Source organism: Triticum dicoccoides, chromosome 5B (assembly GCF_002162155.2).
Source record: "Triticum dicoccoides isolate Atlit2015 ecotype Zavitan chromosome 5B, WEW_v2.0, whole genome shotgun sequence".
NCBI lineage: Eukaryota > Viridiplantae > Streptophyta > Magnoliopsida > Poales > Poaceae > Triticum > Triticum dicoccoides.
The window spans coordinates 615,377,232-615,397,408 of NC_041389.1; positions in this window are offsets into that span (position 1 = coordinate 615,377,232).

Consider the following 20,177-nt stretch of genomic DNA (forward strand, 5'->3'; position numbering starts at 1 on the left):
CTAAAACCCCGGGTTAACCTGCCTTCATGAAGTAAGCCACTCCGTCCAGGTAATCCTGGTATGACCCGCCGAACGTTTGACAAGTCAATGTTATACAGACCCTGAACTTGTCAAAGTTAAAATGACGATTGGTTAATGTGAGGCCCATCTTAAAAGGCTTTGTAAAATGGTTTAACGCAGTGGCCTGGCAGCCCATGAAAAGCCTCGAATTTGGGCCTGGCAGACCTTGAAAAGCCTCGACTAAAAGTTTTTTATTTGCTTTTCTTTGTCAAAGTTTTTCTCCTTTGATTAGGTTTTGACGTAAGCCGGCGTCTATTAACCTAGCCTGACTATAAGTCACCAATGTAACCCGGTGTTTGTTAACCCGGCGTGGCTTTCAACTATAAGTTGTTAGTACACAACCAATTATAAACCGGTGTTTGTTAACCCGGCCTGGCATTGACTATAAGTCACCAGGATGATCATCTGGTGTTTATCATAACCCAGCATGGCTTACTATAAACCAGCAAAGCATGGTGGGTGTTATCAGCACTCAAGATTTGGGTTATTACCCTTACTACAAGAAAGTTGGTAAACCAACGATGTGATTCAATATCACAGGTATGATGTGTTTCATATTTCATTTTCTTTACAACCTTGGTTATCAACCCTGGCTTTATATTGGGTATCATAACCCATCTGGTGATAAACCGCTAGGGCAATTTTAAGTTTATCATATGCAGAAACAGGATTGCATAAAACTGCTCATGAGCATAAGTCAACATAGCACTATCCGGACATATTAAAAGTGTCAGGCACAATGGCTATGCATGATGGCATAACAGACCAAGTGTTTAAGCTAGCCTATTACAAGGCGTTTTGACTGCCCAAAAGGATAATTGTTTCTCATAAAGAGGACAGTGTACAGACGATAAACCGGCTTTCGGAATATGATTCTTCCTCAGCTTGATGTGAAGGTTGCGGATCATCCTGCGCCGGTTCACCCTCCGCCTCCCCACCCAGTGGCTGGAAGTAAATGGTTGCCCAGTCAATCCCAGATAAAGCTCTCAAGACAGCTTCATCGCTGATAAGATCAGACGGTTAAACATCACGGGCATAAGTATGCTTACGGATTGGCGGGATAAGATTTTGTGCTTCATAAACCGATGCATAAATCCGTCTGTTGTCTGCATCATAAATCGACCGGTGGAAAGACAAATCAGTCTCCTCAGCCAGCTTACTCGCAAGTGCACGCATTTCCTTTGTCAAAGACCTGAGGGCGTCATTGTCAAATTCTGATCCATCGTCTTTTTGGCTGGGATAGCCGTTTCCAATATCCTCCGGATCAAGATCAGTTATCCAAGCCTTGGCATGAGTCAATGTGGACAAAGCACCAGCCCTTGCAGCTGATCTCTTTACTTCCTCGAGCTGGGCAAGCATCATGGACAATTTTTCCAATGTATCCTTGATTGAAGTTGGGGGCATTTTGTTGTATGATGTTGTGCAGATGACCCGTTGAGCGCCGGTATATAACTGTTCTATCAAGGTATAGGCAGCCTTCACTTTTTTGCGCATATCTGAACCGAGATGGGCAACACGGCTACCTGCAATGGTTACAGTATTTTTGTTAAATCGGCGGGTTTAAGGATGGCTAAGTACGGTTCATGAAAAGGATATTTACCAAAGACAGCACAGGTCATAGTGTTGATTTGCCGCTTTAGGCTAGTCAGCTCTTTTGTCATCGGTTTAAGGGCCGCTTCAGCATCCTCCGCCCGCTTTAGCAAAGTTGTTTTTTCAGCGTCCCAATATGCCCGTTCCCCTTTGACGCCATCCTTCAATTGTTCCATGGCTGTTAAAGCGCTCTTCAGCTCTTCTTTGGCCTTGGAAGTTTCGTCTTGCTGGGACTTGATGTTTTCTTGGAGGTCGGCGATTTGGGAATCTTTTTTGGTCAAGTCAGCCTACAAAGATAGATAATAAGTTGGTAATACTTTTTTTCGAAGTCCCAAGCACATAACAAGTTATACACTTGGCACTTGGGGGCTAATGCGGATTGCTTTTTCTCAACTGATATTTTAAGTCGTAAGCACACAACAAGTTATCTACTTGGCACTTGGGGGCTAATGCATATCGGATCAAGTTAAGGTTATCAAGTTTATCTCAACGAACCGGATAATGTTGATGATTAAAAGGAATTTTGGAAACTACATTATAGAAGATATACCGGTTCATCCTAAAGGTATAAACCGGTCTATAGGGGCTACACAAGCAAAATCCAATCTTACCCTACAACAAGTCCCGGTTAACATTCACATTGATGAACCGGCCCTTGGGGGATACTGGAGTTGATAATTAAAGCAAGCTATAAGGAAAAATAATTTATGCGAAGGAACAGATATTTACCTCATATCGCTCCTTCATCGGGCTTATTAATTCGGCTTCATAGTCGCGGCTTGTATAAAGACGGTTTAGATATCCAGAGTGGATGTCTTGAGAGTTGAGGTGAGCATAGCTTGATAAATCGGTCTTCCATTTCCCCTTGTCCACAGCAAAAAATTCTTCTTTGGCACTATGTTATGATAAAGCGACAGGATTGCCATGAGTAGTATGGCCAAAGCCGGTAATCACAACATCATCTGTGGTGCCATCAACAGTGTTGTCTGGGCTTGGTGGTTTAGCAGATGTTCTTGCTGGGCTTGGTGGATCGGCAGCTGGGCTCGGCGGATCAGCAGACTGGCTCATTGGATTCATTTCTGGCGGTTCAACAAAAGTATCCTGACCTTGAGGTACCGGGTCATCCAGCATAATATCAGCATTTTGATCAAGAGCCTCTGAGGACCTCTCCGGTTCAGTGGCTGGGTTATCATAAGCTGGTGTAGTCAGCCTGGCTTTCTTGCTAAGTCTAGCTTTGGCACTAAAAAGAATAAACGCATAGGTTAGTACAATAAAAAAGTGCAAGGCATAAAAATTAAAGTATAGTATGCTTACCCAGGAACGGTCTTGAGTGGAGGCATCTGTGTGGTTGATGAATCACCAGAGGATGAATGGGAGGTTCCCTGATAATTCGAATCAGATGGATTAAGAGGATATCGGAAGTAACCCGCCTTGGGGTAAATTGTATTAGAAGGACAAGAGACCTCTTGACGACGTTTGTGAACCGGAGAATATGGTAAACCGAAAGAGGTAACCACTTGACCACTATGCTGGGTTGTGCGGTGAGCTTCTTGCTGCTGTGTCTTCAAAGAAAAGTGTGGATCCAAATGAGCAAGAGGGTGTGAATATTTTACTTTCCGGACTGCTCGATGGAGTTTTGGTACTCGCACATGACTTTAGTCGGACTATAGAACAATTACCTCTGCTTCCCCAGCGTGGCTAACTTCCGCATCATCCTGATAATAATCATTGTCAATGAGGTGTACGAAAAAAGAACCAAGAGAATCTAATTCTACCTCTGAGTTCGGGTCATCAAGCTCTTCATCATTGGACAGGTCAGAGGCCTCAGTGGTTTTCTTCTTTGCTGGCTTCTTTGTAACCTTAATCTTGATGCGGGGTGCTCTCACCGGTTTATCCTGTGGTTTCGTCGGTTTATCTTGTGATTTATTTTTCCAGAACGGATCATCACCCTGCACAGATGGATAACAAGTTATAAAGGAATATTTAAGAAAGGATGAATTAAGACAAAAGTGAGGCAATTCTTACAGCTGGCGGTTTATTGGAAGTACAGAAGGGACTAAGCCCTACTTCGCTGCAGACAGCTTCCGGTTCATTCAGTATTTTCTTGACGGACTGGGTAACTTCATCCTCTGTCAGCTGAATATCAATGTGTCGTTGAGGATCTTTTAAGTCCCCCGTGTACTCGCACATTAAACTAGGGCACCGGCTTAAAGGTAGAATGCTCCAAGATATGCAGCAGCGGAGAAAGTCAACACCTGTTAAACCATTTTCCATAAACGCTCTGAGTTTTGACAGTTGTGGTGCATACTTGGACCGTTCCTTGGCAGTCCGCCTCTGGGGAAACGGATGAGTGCTGCTAAGCCGGTGAGGGCGGTAACCCGGCAGAGGATTTTCGTCAGTCGGAGATGTATCTTTGCAATAAAACCAAGTCTGATTCTAGTCCTTGGGGTGATTATGAAGTTTGGCATGAGGGAAACTAACATCTTTCCTCTTTTGAATCGCCATCCCACCGAGCTCAGTGTTGGGTCCGTCGGTGAACTCTGTGCGGCAGTTCAAGTAAAAGAAATCCCTGAATAGTTCAACTATGGGCTCTTCCTGAAGATAAGCCTCACAAAATACTTGGAAATTGCAAATATTGGACACAGAGTTTGGACCAATATCTTGAGGGTGGAGTTGGAAGCTGGCAAGCACATCGCGGAAAAATTTTGAACCGGGAGGGCTAAAGCCTCGGCCCAGATGGTCAGCAAACACGACTACTTCTCCATCCTTAGGTTTAGGAGGATTTTTCGGACCAGGAACCCTCCACTGGATAGCTTTTTTTTTCACTAAAGCGCAAGTGGCGACGCATCTCTCTAGCTGTGTTTTGGTAACCCGGGAAGGAACCCAGTTGCACTCATAAACTTGTTTGGCCATTTCAGCGGAAAGCTGGAAAAGATGATCAAAGCCGGTTTAAGGTTTTTGACTGACGCAGATAATCAGGTTTAAAGACAGAGGGAGAACAAATTGAAACATATGCACATGATAAACCAGAGTTTTACATTGAGGTTGAGTTGGCGGTTTAAAGTGAGGGCTAATGGTACCTGTTGGGTTATCATTTTCTAAAAAGTTAAACCGCCTACAATGGTGCGGAAGCTGCAGATCTGAAAAATTCCTAAGTATTGCACAAACAGGTTTTACAAGTTGGTGTTATAATTTTGGATCTACCGCAGTCTTAATAAGGAGAAAAATTCAAAAGCCCTAAGTGGTGTCAGTGGAACAGCTAAAGACTAGATGGGATCTGTTTACTGATAAAAGAAATGCTATGATGAAGAAAAACGAAGTTCTAACTATGGTTGCACAGGAGGAATATCAAGATTTATCAAGTTCTTATGTGGCCGCAAGGTGCAACAAAGTTCAAAGTGAAGAACGCCAAGAACATCGAAGAACACCGAAACCCTAGTGATAGATCCGAGGTGGCTGAACGGAAAACTTACAGAGGATGAAGGAGTAGCGGAGGGGCGCCGCCTTTCTCTGGTCAAGGTCAAGTTGATGCAGCGGCCGTTGTCGGTGCAGAGGCAAAGGTCGACGGCGGCGGCTGCTCTCGAGTTCTGAGGTGACGCGAGGAAGACGATGAGGCGAAGGGGCATGAAGGGGAAAGGAAAGAATGACCCTTGGTCCTATTTATAAGGCGAAGGGATAAGTGACAGGCGCCGGAATCGAGGAACCCAAAAAATGGATATCTGACACAACTGTTGCCTCGGTTTTCGGAGGGTCATTAATAAGAAGAAAGTATTTACAGGTTTTTATATAGAGATGACGTCACGGCGGTTTATCAAGTTCACATGGGGATGATGTCATGGCGGTTTACAAGGTTCATACGAGGATGTTCAAGAAGTTTTTCTAAGTATTGAAGATTGACATGAACAGGTTCAAATCAATCTGGGGCCTAATGTTGGGGATATAACTACTGAGTATAAACCGCCCAGGAGGGGCCGGGTTATGCTCACAAGGAATCATCCGTATTGAAGCCCATGAAGACAAGGAATATGGTGCTTTACTATTGAAGCTTAGGGGCCCATAGCCCAAGGGCGGATTAGGGCCCATTGACATAAACCGCCATGAGATATGTAACTTGTACTGTAAATAGGAAAAGGTAGAAACCGAGCCGGACACATGTATGAGCCGGTCTCGGGATTCTGTAGACCGTTGAGCGTCCACCTGTGTACATAAAGGGATGACCCGACGGCGGTTTAGGGACAAGAAACAACAACTCAAGAGATAGGTAAAGCGGATTCGCTCCCTGCTCATCGAGACCCCATCACCACCACAACTGGATCGTAGGCATTTACCTTCACCGCAAGGGGCCGAACCAGTATAAACTCCCCGTGTCCTTTGTCCGGTTTAATCCCTTTTAAGCTAATCTCATTGTGATGGCTCCACGACTAAGTCCTCTCGCTAGGACATCTGACGTGTTAATTCCACGACAATGACCGTAGTTTGAGGAGTTCATGTATTCACTAAGTGCTAATGCTTTGGTTCGGTACTCTATTAAAAGGAGGTCTTAATATCCCTTAGTTTCCAATAGGACCCCGCTGCCACAGGAGGGTAGGACAAAAGATATCATGCAAGTTCTTTTCCATAAGCACGTATGACTATATTCGGGATACATGCCTACATTAGATTGATGAACTGGAGCTAGTTGTGTGTCACCCTATGTTATAACTGTTGCATGAGGAATTGCATCCGACATAATTATCCATCATTGATCCATTGCCTACGAACTTTTCACATACTGAACTTTGCTTAGTTACTTCTCCGTTGCCACTGTTACGAGTGCTACAAAACTGCTACTGTTACTTCTGCCACCATTAATGTTATTTCCATACTACTTTGCTACTAAATACTTTGCTACAGATATTAAGTCTTTTGGGTGTGGTGAATTGACAACTCACTGCTAATACTTGAGAATATTCTTTGGCTCCCCTTGTGTCGAATCAATAAATTTGGGTTGAATACTCTCCCTTGAAAATGGTTGCGATCCCTATACTTGTGGGTTATCAAGACTCTTTTCTAGCGCTGTTGCTGGGGAGCATAGCCCTATTCTTTGAGTCACTTGGGATTTATATCTGCTGATCACTATGAGGAACTTGAAAGATGAAAGAACCATGATTTTTTCCTCAACTACGAGGGGAGGTAAGGAACTGCCATCTAGCTCTGCACTTGATTCACCTTCTATTATGAGTAAATTTGCGACACCTACATTTGCACCTGCTATTGATTCTGATATGTCCCATGTTATTGATGATGCCACTTCTGCTATGCGTGATGCCTATGATGAAACTACTTCTTTGCTTGATGGTATTGTGCCATTAGGTGAATTTCTTGATGAAAAACTTGCTAGGGTTAGAGAGAATGAAATTATTGAAACTGATAATATTGATGAAAGTGATGATGAAGGTTCTCCCCCTAGATATGAATTGCCTGATGTGCCTGAGGGTTATGTTATGAATGAAGAAACTGCTAGACGCCTTTTTGCTTGCAAAGATAGATATGATCTTAAGAAACTGTTAGCTAAGCTAAAAGAAAAGTCTTTGAATGCTAGAATGAAATATGACCCTGCTTTTGCTACTTCACCTATATGTATCTCTGATAAGGATTATGATTTCTATGGCTATGAATCTGAAACTATTGTGGCACATCCTACTAAATTGAATGATATAGGCACCCTATTTACTCATGAGGAAAAATTCGTTATTACTATATCCTTAAATTGTTTCCTTTCTCATTAAAGGGTGATGCTAAGATATGGTTTAATTCTCTTGATCCTGGTTGTGTGCGTAGTCCCCAGGATATGATTTATTACTTCTCTACAAAATATTTCCCCACTCATAAGAAACAAGCTGCCTTAAGGGAAATATTTAATTTTGTGCAAATTAAAGAAGAGAGTCTCCCACAACATTGGGGGACGCTTCTTCGACTATTAATGCTATGCCTGATCATCCTCTCAAGAAAATGAAATACTTGATATCTTTTATAATGGACTAACCGATGCTTCCAGAGACCACCTGGATAGTTGTGTTGGTTGTGTTTTCAGGGAAATAACCGTTGAGAAAGCTGAATTGCTATTGAATAATATATTGAGTAATGATAATGATTGGAAACTTCCTGAACCAACTCCTAAGCCAACTCCGAAGAAAAGGGTTATACTATTTCTCACTCCTAAAGATATGCAAGAGGCAAAGAAATCTATGAAAGAAAAAGGTATTAAAGCTGAAGATGTTAAGAATTTACCACATATTGAAGAAATACATGGTCTTGATAACCCGACACAGGTAGTAAATGTAAATTCTCTCTATATATTTGATGAAGGGGATATTCCTCGTAACAAGTGTGCTAGTTAATCCTTGGATGAGTTCGATAATTTTATTGTTAAACAAGAAAACGTCAATGCTTATGTTGGTAGATAATTTAAACATAATGCTTATATGGTTGAACATTAGAGTTATTATATGTCTAGAGTTAAAGGTGACCTTAAGCTTATTAGTAAACATGCATCCATGGTTACCACTCAAGTAGAACAAGTACTTAAAGCACAAGATGATTTTCTCAATGAATTAGATAATAGAAAAAATGATAATGCTGTTAGAGTCATGACTAAAGGTGGTCGAATGACTCAGGAACCTTTGTATCCTGAAGGCCATCCTAAGAGAGTTGAGCAAGATTCTCAGAGAACTAATGTTGATGCACCGAGTCCTTCTAAGAAAAATAAAAAGAAAAATGATAGGACTTTGCATGCTTCTAGTGAACTTGTTGTTGACACACCTGAGAATCCCAATGATATTTCTATTTCTGATGCTGAAACACAATCTGGTAATGAACATGAACCTAGTGATAATTTTAATGATGATGTTCATGTTGATGCTCAACCTAGTAATAACAATGATGTAGAGATTGAACCTATTGTTGATCTTGATAACCCATAATCAAAGAATCAACGTTATGATAAGAGAGACTTTGTTGCTAGGAAGCACGGTAAAGAAAGAGAACCATGGGTTCAGAAACCCATGCCTTTTCCTCCTAAGCCATCCAAGAAAAAGGATGATGAGGATTTTGAGCACTTTGCTGAAATGATTAGACCTATCTTTTGCGTATGTGTTTAACTGATATGCTTAAAATGAATCCTTATGCTAAGTATATGAAATATTGTTACAAATAAAAGAAAGATACTGGAAGCTAAAATTTCCACCATGCTTGCTAATTATACTTTTAAAGGTGGAATAGCAAAGAAACTAGGAGATCCAGGAGTACCAACTATACCATGCTCCATTAAAAGAAACTATGTTAAAACTGCTTTATGTGATCTTGGAGCTGGCGTTAGTGTTATGCCTCTCTCTTTGTATTGTAGACTCGATATGAATAAGTTGATACCTACTGAAATATCTTTTGCAAATGGCCGATAAATCAACTGATATACCCGCCGGTATTTGTGAGGATGTGCCTGTTGTGGTTGCAAACATTACTATTTTAAGGACTTTGTTATTCTTGATATTCCCGAGGATGATAGTATGTCGATCATCCTTGGTAGACCTTTTCTAAATACTGCAGGGGCTGTTATTGATTGCAACAAAGGCAATGTAACTTTTCATATTAATGGTAATGAGCATACGGTACACTTTCCGAAGAAACAACCTCAAGTTCATAGTATTAATTCTATTGGAAAAATTTCAACTATTACTATCGGAGGTTTTGAATTTCCTCTTCCTACTGTCAAAAATAGATATGATATTCTTATTGTTGGGGACATGCATATCCCCGCTGAGGTAACCTACTATTATTAGAAAATTCTCGGGTTTCATGTTATTCGGAAGAAGTTTGTTAACAAGACTTGATCAACCTTGTTAGTCGATTCCTTTTGATGAGCATGAGACGGATGAAGTGAAAAAGCACAACTTTTTGTACCCTCCTTTTACTTTCTGTTATTTAGATTAAATAAAGCAAAAATAGTATTTCTATCTGTTTTCTGAATTATCCATGCAATAAAAAATACCCCGAAAATAAAAGTTCTTCAAATGTCGTGAAAATGGAGTATGATTTGTAGAATATTTTAAGAATTTCTGGCACTTAGAACTCAGTAGGGGGGCCCACCATTTTTCCACGAGGGCACAGGGTGCGCCCACCCCCCTGGGCTTGCCCCCTGCCTCGTGGGCCCCACATGGCTCCCCTCCACTTATTCCAGCACCCACTCACTTCATCTTCCTACAGAAAAATCATCTTGTAGCTCAAACCCGTGTTCTAGCTCGTTTTGTTGCGATTTTTGATCTCCTTGCTGAAAGCTCCATTCACAAAACTGCTTTGGAGGATTGTTCTTCGGTATGTGACTCCTCCAATGGTCCAATTAGTTTTTACTCTAGTGCTTTATTTATTACAATTTTTCTGCTGAGTTGGCCCTATTCTTGAGCTTGCATGTCAAATTTATATGGTCCAAATTAGTTTTAATGCATGATTTAGCCTCTAGGCACTTGTGGGAGTAGTTGCTATCAATCTTGTTGAGTTTGGTTCACTTTTATTTTGAGTCACTAAAAATTTCAGAAATTTTTCAGAGAAAAAATGATGAAGAGATTATTGAGGGGCTCCTCGAGCCGAAGCTCGAAGGATAAGCAGAATGAGGAGAATAAAAAGCCCAAGTACAATCTTCCTCGCACCACGGAGGTCCGGCCATGTGAATTGCCTTGTGATGCGTTCTTGAGGGCCGCTAGAACTTACGACGATTTTTATCCTCCACGACCAGCGTGAACAATATCTCCTACTCACTAATATTTTCATGCAAAACTTTTACTTCCAAGCTAGAAAATCACCACCTTAAGTGGAGTTTTATTTATATGATGAGTTTAAGGAGATGCCACTCCATGATTTTTTTTGGTTTGCAAGTTGCCCATTGTGGGCAGCATCGAGGAACCAGATCCTAGTGACGTGGATGAATTTATTGATAGGATTGTTGTAGGGGAAACAAGAAAAATTTAAGATGCAAGAACTACTAGTAGACATTTTCCTGTTCTATGTTACTTTGCGATATTTGCTGATAGATGCTTAATTGGTCGTGGGAACAGTGGAAACCTTAGTGCTCCTGACCTTGTTATTTTGTGCCATGCTTTGTTTCGTGACACAACCTTCAGTTTAGGCGCTATTGTTGCTAAACAGTTAAGTCTGAACCGTACAAAGGGCCCCATCTTCAGAGGTATTTTTGCTTCACACCTTGCTAAACACTTTGAGATACCTATTAGGCATTATGAGAAAGAGGAGAAGTTGTTGCCCACTATTTTTCTAGACCATAAGAGTATGGTAGCACATGACTTTATTGTTAAAAATAAGAAGAAGATGCTTAAGTATAACTTGATATTTGCTAAAACTCATTGCGAGACTATTACCTTGCCTGGACCCTGTTTGTTTAACATACTTTCAGGCACGTACCTCATCCTGCCCGAGGACATTTATGCATACTGGAATCTGACACAAGTTCCAGAGCCTGAGCCTGATCCACCACTTGACCCATATCGATAGTCTGTTTATCAGTGGGATCTGGAGGAGCTCGCTAACCAGTGGCACCCCGAGGACCCTCCTCAGTACACCACAGAGGGTAGCTTCGATCCATGGGCATAGACCAACTTAGGCCAAAAGCCTAAGAATATTTCTCACCGACATTACATTCATGTTCACACACTCATTCTAGTTGTTGGTGCTCATACTTTTTCATTGTACTATCCATGCTAGTTTATTTTATTTTCTTGCTTTCTTCTTGTGTGTTTGAAAAAACTTAATAAAACCCAAAAAAATAGTTGTAGCCTTTAGCTAGTTTACATTCCATGCTTGTAGTAGTAATATTAAAAGAAAACCCAAAAATATTTCCCATTCTTCTTTCGCTTGTTGGGAGATTTCCCATGTAAATAGTTTTAGTTCTTTTATTTTCTTTGGGGGTCGAGAGGAGAAGACCATGATGAAAATGTTGAGTGGCTCTTATATGCATTATTGTTGATCTAACCAAGAGCCCATATTACCTTGTCTTCTCCTTTGAATTAAATGCTTGCAGATTCCAACTTAGTCCAATGCGCGTGCACTATTATTATTATCCACACAGTTCGGTCGTGCAAGTGGAAGGCATTAATGACGATATATGATGAAATGATTGAGATGAGAGAAGCTGGTATGAACTCGACCTATCTTGTCTTTGTAAATATGATTACTTCATCGTTCCTGATTCAGCCTATTATGAAAGAAACATGCTTGCAATGATAATTAGAGATTATAGTTGCTCATGCCATGCTTAATTAGCTAGGAGTTTATAATGATTTACCTTGCGCCAACATGCTATTAAAATGGTTGTGATGTGGTATGATAGGGTGGTATCATCCTTTTAATGATTCGAGGGGCTTGACTTGGCACATGTTCACGCATGTAGTTGAAACAAAATCAACATAGCCTCCACGATATTTACGTTCATGGTGATTTATATCCTACTCATGCTTGCACTCATTGTTGGTTAATCTTAATGCATGTTCCTGACTGTTGTCGCTCTCTAGTTCGTGCTTCCTAGTCTCATTCTAGCCTTCACTTGTACTAAGCGGGAATACTGCTTGTGCATCCACTTTCATAAACCCCAAAGTTATTCCATATGAGTCCACCATACCTTCCTATATGCGGTATTTACCTGTCGTTCCAAGTAAATTTGTATGTGCCAAACTCCAAACCTTCAAATGAAATTCTGTTTTGTATGCTCGAATAGCTCATGTATCAACTAGGGATGTCTATATCTTCCATTCTAGGTGGGTTATTCTCACGATGAGTGGACTCCGCTCATCATTCACGAGAAAATGGCCGGTAACCGGGATGCCCAGTCCCATCCTTAAATAAAATCAAAATAATTGCAAACAAACTCCCCTAGGATTATTGTTAGTTGGACGGCACCCATTGTTTCGGGCCAGCCATGGATTGATGCTCATTGGTGGTGGGGGCGTATAAACTTTACCATTCTGTTTGGGAACTGCCTATAATGTATGTAGCATGGAAGATATCGAGATCTCTTGGTTGTTATGTTGACAATGAAAGTATGCCGCTCAAAATATTATTTATCTCTATTTGAAAACTCGAGCTCTGGCACCTCTGCAAATCCTTGCTTCCCTTAGCGAAGGGCCTATCTATTTACTTTTATGTTGAGTCATTATCCTCTTATTAAAAAGCACCAGTTGGAGAGCACCGCTGTCATTTGCATGCATTGCTATTAATTTACATTGAGTATGACTATGACTGGATCTCTTTTGCCATGAATTACAATGTTTAGTCAGTCCTTGATCTTCAGGGGTGCTCTACATTTATGTTTTGCAGTCTCAGAAAGGGCTAGCGAGATACCATCTTGTTATAACATATTATGATTGTTTTGAGAAAGTGTTGTCATTCGAGATTTATTATTATTGTTCGCTAGTTGATTACGCCATTGATATGAGTAAACATGAGACCTAGATGTTATTGTGAATATGGTTAGTTCATAATCTTTGCTGGAAACTTGAATGCTGGCTTTACATATTTGCAACAACAAGATCAAATAGAGTTTGTAAAAGTTTTTCTTTATCACTTTCAGTTTTTCAACTGAATTGCTTGAGGACAAGCATAGGTTTAAGCTTGGGGGAGTTGATACGTCTCCAACGTATCTACTTTTCCAAACACTTTTGCCCTTATTTTGGACTCTAACTTGCATGATTTGAATGGAACTAGCCCGGACTAATGTTGTTTTCAGCAGAACTGCCATGGTGTTATTTTTGTGCAGAAATAAAAGTTCTCGGAATGACCTAAAAATCCACGGAGACACGTTTTGGAATTAATAAAAAATATTGGCAAAAGAACCAGCGTCAAGGGGCACACACCCTGTCCACGAGGGTACAGGGCGCGCCCCCTGCCTCGTGGGCCCCCTGGACCTCCACCGACCTCAACTCCAACTCCATATATTCACTTTCGGGGAGAAAAAATCAGAGAGAAGGATTCATCGTGTTTTACGATATGGAGCCACCGCCAAGCCCTAATCTTCCTCGGGAGGGCTGATCTGGAGTCCGTTCGGGGCTCCTGAGAGGGGAATCCATCGCCATCGTCATCATCAATCATCCTCCATCACCTATTTCATGATGCGCACCACCGTGCGTGAGTAATCCCATCATAGGATTGCTGGACGGTGATGGGTTGGATGAGATTTACCATGTAATTCAGTTAGTTTTTTTAGGGTTTGATCCCTAGTATCCATTATGTTCTAAGATTGATGTTGCTATGACTTTTCCATGATTAATGCTTGTCACTAGGGCCCGAGTGCCATGATTTCAGATCTGAACCTATTATGTTTTCATGAATATATGTGAGTTCTTGATCCTATCTTGCAAGTCAATAGTCACTTACTATGTGTTATGATACAACAACCCCGAAGTGACAATAATCGGGACCACTCCCGGTGATGACCGTAGTTTGAGGAGTCCATGTATTCAGTATGTGCTAATGCTTTGGTCATGTACTCTATTAAAAGGTGGCCTTAATATCCCTTAGTTTCCAATAGGACCCTGCTGCTATGGGAGGGTAGGACAAATATGTCATGCAAGTTCTTTTCCATAAGCACGTATGACTATATTCGGAATACATGCCTACATTACATTGATGAACTGGAGCTAGTTTTGTGTCACCCTATGTTATAACTGTTGCATGAGGAATTCCATCCGACATAATTATCCATCATTGACCCATTGCCTACGAGCTTTTCACATACTGAACTTTGCTTAGTTACTTCTCCTTTGCCACTGTTACGATTGCTACAAAACTGCTATTGTTACTTCTGCCACTGTTACCGTTATTTCCATACTACTTTGCTACTAAATACTTTGCTGCAGATATTAAGTCTTTCAGGTGTGGTTTAATTGATAACTCAGCTGCTAGTACTTGAGAATATTCTTTGGCTCCCCTTGTGTCGAATCAATAAATTTGGGTTGAATACTCTACCCTCAAAAATCGTTGTGATCCCATATAAAAAGCTATTTCTACCATCCATATTACACATATATCAACATCTCTTTACCAAACTAGTGCACCTATACAATTGACAACTGTATTGGGTGTTTTGGGGACACAAGAGATTCTTGTATTTGATTATACGATTGTTTGAGATAGACCATCTTCATCCTATATCTCACACGGATTGATAAACTATAGGTCATTCACTTGGGAGAAATTTACTGATGTCCAACAAAACTCTATGCTTGGAGGCCCAACGGAGTCTACAAGAATAAAGTTGTGTAGTAGACACCAGATTCCAACGAGTTGAAGCGGAATTTGACGATCTAATGGGGATAAAATGTGCGGTGAGAGTACTTAGTGGGACTCGACGACAACCATTTTTGTGGATTCTGTGGATACCTCTACCTTGATTGGGAAGGTCATTTTACAATATTTTTTTAGATCGGCTAATTTTAGTTATTGTAATAAGTTTTCTTCTAGTTGGGCTGACGAGCCTCCGGAGTGTCTGGTGAGCAAGCTCATGGATGATGTATCAGTGTTTAATCAATAAAGCTAACCATGATGGACTTCCCTCAGAAAAGGCTACATATGTGCATGTGCGTGGTTTTTTCATTTTGGGGGTTTAGCTTTTTTTGTTTTCTCGATCTGAGAATCACTTTATTTAGATAGTGAGGGATTTTCCTTTCTTCGTGTTAGTTTTTTTCGTGGTATGGGTCCACCTTAGTTTACAAAGATCTAACGCTTATAGTTGATTGATTGGAAAAGGCCCACCAAATTAATGGCTAGATGTTTCTGATTGACATGGCGATTTTCTACCCTATTTCCCTAATTTTGACTTGTGTTTTGCTTTTTGTAGATAATAGATAGATTTTAACTAATAAAATATATGTTATACATAGCAAAAATAATATCATTGATAACTAAATTCAAATACAAATCCAACAATATAATTTTTGCTGACATGCATAACATTTTCCTAATCGAATATGTGGCCAAACTTTGAAAAAATACAACGGGACTACTAAACCCATATGGAGTTACTTGAATTATTATGATACGGTATTGTAGATTATCTCATTTAAACCCACATGGAGTGGTATCTTAAATTATCTCATTTATTGTCATGCATGATACACACTAATAGCACATAATATATTATGATACAGTATGCTAATATGATACTCACTTTTTTACTTTATTCTGTGTCACATCATCAACGTTGTCAAATTATCATGCATGATAATAAGATATTCTCGCTATGAATAGCCTCACATAGAAGAACGTATGTCCATGCATGCATGCACGAGGCTGATGTAGTGGATAGTATCATAAGTTAGTATCATGCATATGATACTAGCGTATGATACTACTTTTCTAATGTATAATATCATAGATTAGTATTTTTGATTATCACATTTGCTGTCGTGCAAGACATATAGTACTATAATATTTGCTATGACACGGTCTAATGATACTCAGCCCTCTTTTTCTTCATTTAGATACTCCATCTCATCAAAATTGCCAGCTTGACATCCAAAATACTAGGTCTGATACTCCTATTATGGGTAGCCTGAGCAACCATGTAGGTTGACATGTCAAGTTACCATGCATGGATGATAGCTTTTCCTTAGGATAAGCTGATTGTCGAGTTCGGGGCGTGTTAGAGCATCTACAACCGTAAACACCAAATTTGGGACCTCAAATGTCCGCGGACGTGCTCGGGCGCATCCGCAGGCATTGTCAGGCAGACCTCATCTTTTCTTCTCTGCATCCAAATACCCATATTTGATACATCAAATCCATACAAAGGATGCAAAGTAAAATCTACTTACTACATAGATAACATATGCTAGACTACACTACTCGTCAGCGTTAGAGATGTCAGCGATGTACGTGCCGGGCACTGGGGTCAATGGCCGCCTGTCGCTACTCCAGCTCTACCTCCCCCAGATTAGTGAACATTTCATTGATCTCCATGTTGGCAGAGCAAGTGGCAGTCAACATCCATCTCTGCCTCCGAGTGGATGGAGTCGAGGATGGCCTGCTGCTCCACCGCCTCCTCCACCCGGGCCACCTGGACACTACAAGAAATATGTCAACTAGTGACCTTCTGTCAGTGACCCTGGAAGAATTGGTCATAGATCTATGACCATTTCAGACCAATTGGTCAAAAGCTGTTCGGGGGGCTCCAAACCCTAAACTATAACGACCATTTTGGTCAGAAAGGTCGTAATTTCCTTACACAAAATGGTCATAAAGAAGATAGCACTAGTCCGCTGCCTTATTTCTAGTTGATCATGACCAATATAGATGGTCATAACCTTCTAAATTGTGGTGGTTTGCCATGACTAGGCGCCACCTCATCAGTTTTGCCTATGTGTCATGTCCATGTGGCAGTTTTTGCCCTAGGTTGTGAAGCAACCTATATTTCTGTCATTCCCAAAATTCCCAAATAATCTCATAAATTCTTTGGGTCATATCTTCATCAAATATGTAAAAAAAACTTCCTTGCTTAGTTCAAAAATATTCATTTTCCTATTCTGTTCAGAAAAACACTTTGTGAAGGAAGTACCACTTTGGCATGTCCAAATGGTATCCATTTTCTACAGTGCTTTCCTATGCCCAAATAACCATCCTCCACCAAATGCCAGCTCAATCCATTCAATATTTTTAGCCCAGCTTCAACATTCGTATTTATGTCCAGTGTGGTACTTTGCAAAGAAAGTACCACCTAGGGTCCTCCTTTTGAGCTGAAAATTTGTGAAGACGGTCTTCTTAGTAACTGATCATCCTCAGCCAAAGTTCACGCACATTAGCCATGTGCATTTCCCGTACCGCTAATCAAACACTTGGCTGCTTATTCATGTTTGAGCATCGATCGGTCCCCTCGTGAGAATCTTATGTTGTGATTTTCTTCCTAGCACCAACCGCGGGAGTGCCCAACCCACTAGACATGCCTAGGCCACCCAAAACACATGGCAACGCCACGGTCACGCGGTGATCACGCGGCGGGCATGCTAGTTTACGCGCTCTAGAGTTGGAGCCCTCGGCCACCGTCCATACCTCGACGTATCGCCACCAAACCATGTATTTATGATTAAATAGGTACTTATGTAACTAGAAATGATTTTTGGAAAAAATAAATAGCAAACTATGAGGCAGCTGCAGTTCAAATTTGCCCACTTCCAACTGAATCGGCGGGAATTTGTCTTTTTCACCAGAGGTGGATCAAAACTTTTGACACCCAACCATTTTGTCAATTGTGCATTATATATGGCCTAGTCTTTTATAAAATTGATTAGGTCCAATTTTGCAACATATATATGGTAGGTCATTCACAAAAAAACTCATTTCAGGCACTTGGAAAATGGAAAATGAATTTTCCATGCAAAGAAAATGGAAACTTCATTAGGCAATATTGTTTGCCATTCCAAGATGCACCCTTGTGCACAATATGATATTATTTAAACAAACTATGCCATGAATATGGCCATAAGATTGATCATTTGGCTTGAAAGCCATGAATCTTCACACATGATAGCTCATTTTTTAGAACAATTTTTTAAAATAATTTCTGTATTACAAGTCTATTATATTTCTTGGAAACTTGGTCACATATAATGACACAATGCGAAGGTTTTCCAATTTATTGATTTTTTTTGAATTTTTTATGCCCGTTTCAAAATGCGGTCAAAATGGCGGGTTTGACCGTTCCTAGCTAGTGGTTGAATCTTGGAAAACTTTTGATGTTTCTCTGATTAAATAGATACTTATGTACCTAGAAATGATTTTTGGAAAAAATAGAGAGCAAACTATGAGGAAGCTGCAGTTCAAATTTGACCCGCTTCGTGCTGAATCGGCGGGAATTTGTCTTTTTCACCAGATGTGGATCAAAACTTTTGACACCCAACCATTTTGTCAATTGTGCATTATATATGGCCTAGTATTTTATAAAATTGATTAGGTCCAATTTTGTAACAAATATATGGTAGGTCCTTCACAAAAAAAACACATTTCAGGCACTCGGAAAATGGAAAATGAATTTTCCGTGCAAAGAAAATGAAAACTTCCATAGGCAACATTGTTTGCCATTCCAAGATGCACCCTTGTGCACAGTATGATATTATTTGAACAAACTATGCCATGAATGTGGCCATAAGATTGATCATTTGGCTTGAAAGCCATGAATCTTCACGCATGATAACTCATTTTTGAGAACAGTTTTTTAAAATAATTTCCGTATTACAAGTTTATTATTTTTCCTAGAAACTTGGTCACATATAATGACACAATGCGAAGGTTTTCCAATTTTTTGATTTTTTTGAATTTTTTATGCCCGTTTCAAAATGCGGTCAAAACGGCGGGCTTGACCGTTCCTAGCTAGTGGTTGAATCTTGGAAAACTTTTGATGTTTCTCTAATTAAATAGATACTTATGTACCTAGAAATGATTTTTGTAAAAAACAAATAGCAAACTATGAGGCAGCTGCAGTTCAAATTTGACCCGCTTCCAACTGAATCGGTGAAATTTGTCTTTTTCACCGGAGGTGGATCAAAACTTTTTACACCCAACCATTTGATCAATTGTGCATTAAATATGGCCTAGTATTTTAGAAAAAATATTTGGTCCAATTTTGCAAGAATTATTTGGTAGGTCCTTCACAAAAAAACCTCATTTAGGGCAATCGAAAAATGGAAAATGGCTCTTTTATGCAATGAAAGTGAAAACTCCCATAGGAAACATTGTTTGGAATTCCAAGATGCACCCTTGTGCACAATATGAGATCATTTGAACAAATTATTCCATGAATGTGGCCATAAGATTGATCATTTGGCTTGAAAGCCATGAATCTTCATGCATGACAACTCATTTCTGAGAACACTTTTCTAAAATAATTTCCGTATTACAAGTTTATTATTTTTCCTGGAAACTTGGTCACATATAATGACACAATGCGAAGTTTTTCCAATTTTTTGATTTTTTGAATTTTTTATGCCCGTTTCAAAATGCGGTCAAAACGGCGGGCTTGACCGTTCCTAGCTAGTGGTTGAATCTTGGAAATTTTTTGATGTTTCTCTAAATAAATAGATACTTATGTACCTAGAAATGATTTTTGGAAAAAATAAATAGCAAACTATGAGGCAGCTGCAGTTCAAATTTGACCCACTTCCAACTAAATCTGCGGGAATTTGTCTTTTTCACCAAAGGTGGATCAAAACTTTTTGCACCCAACCATTTGGTCAATTGTGCATTAAATATGGCCTAGTATTTTTGAAAATGATTTGGTCAAATTTTGCAAGAATTATTTGGTAGGTCCTTCACAAAAAAACCTCACTTGGGGCACTCGAAAAATGGAAAATGGCTCTTTTGTGCAATGAAAGTGAAAACTCCCTTAGGCAACATTTTTTGGAATTCCAAGATGCACCCTTGTGTACAATATGAGATTATTTGAACAAACTATGCCATGAATGAGTCCATAAGATTGATCATTTGACTTGAAAGCCATGAAT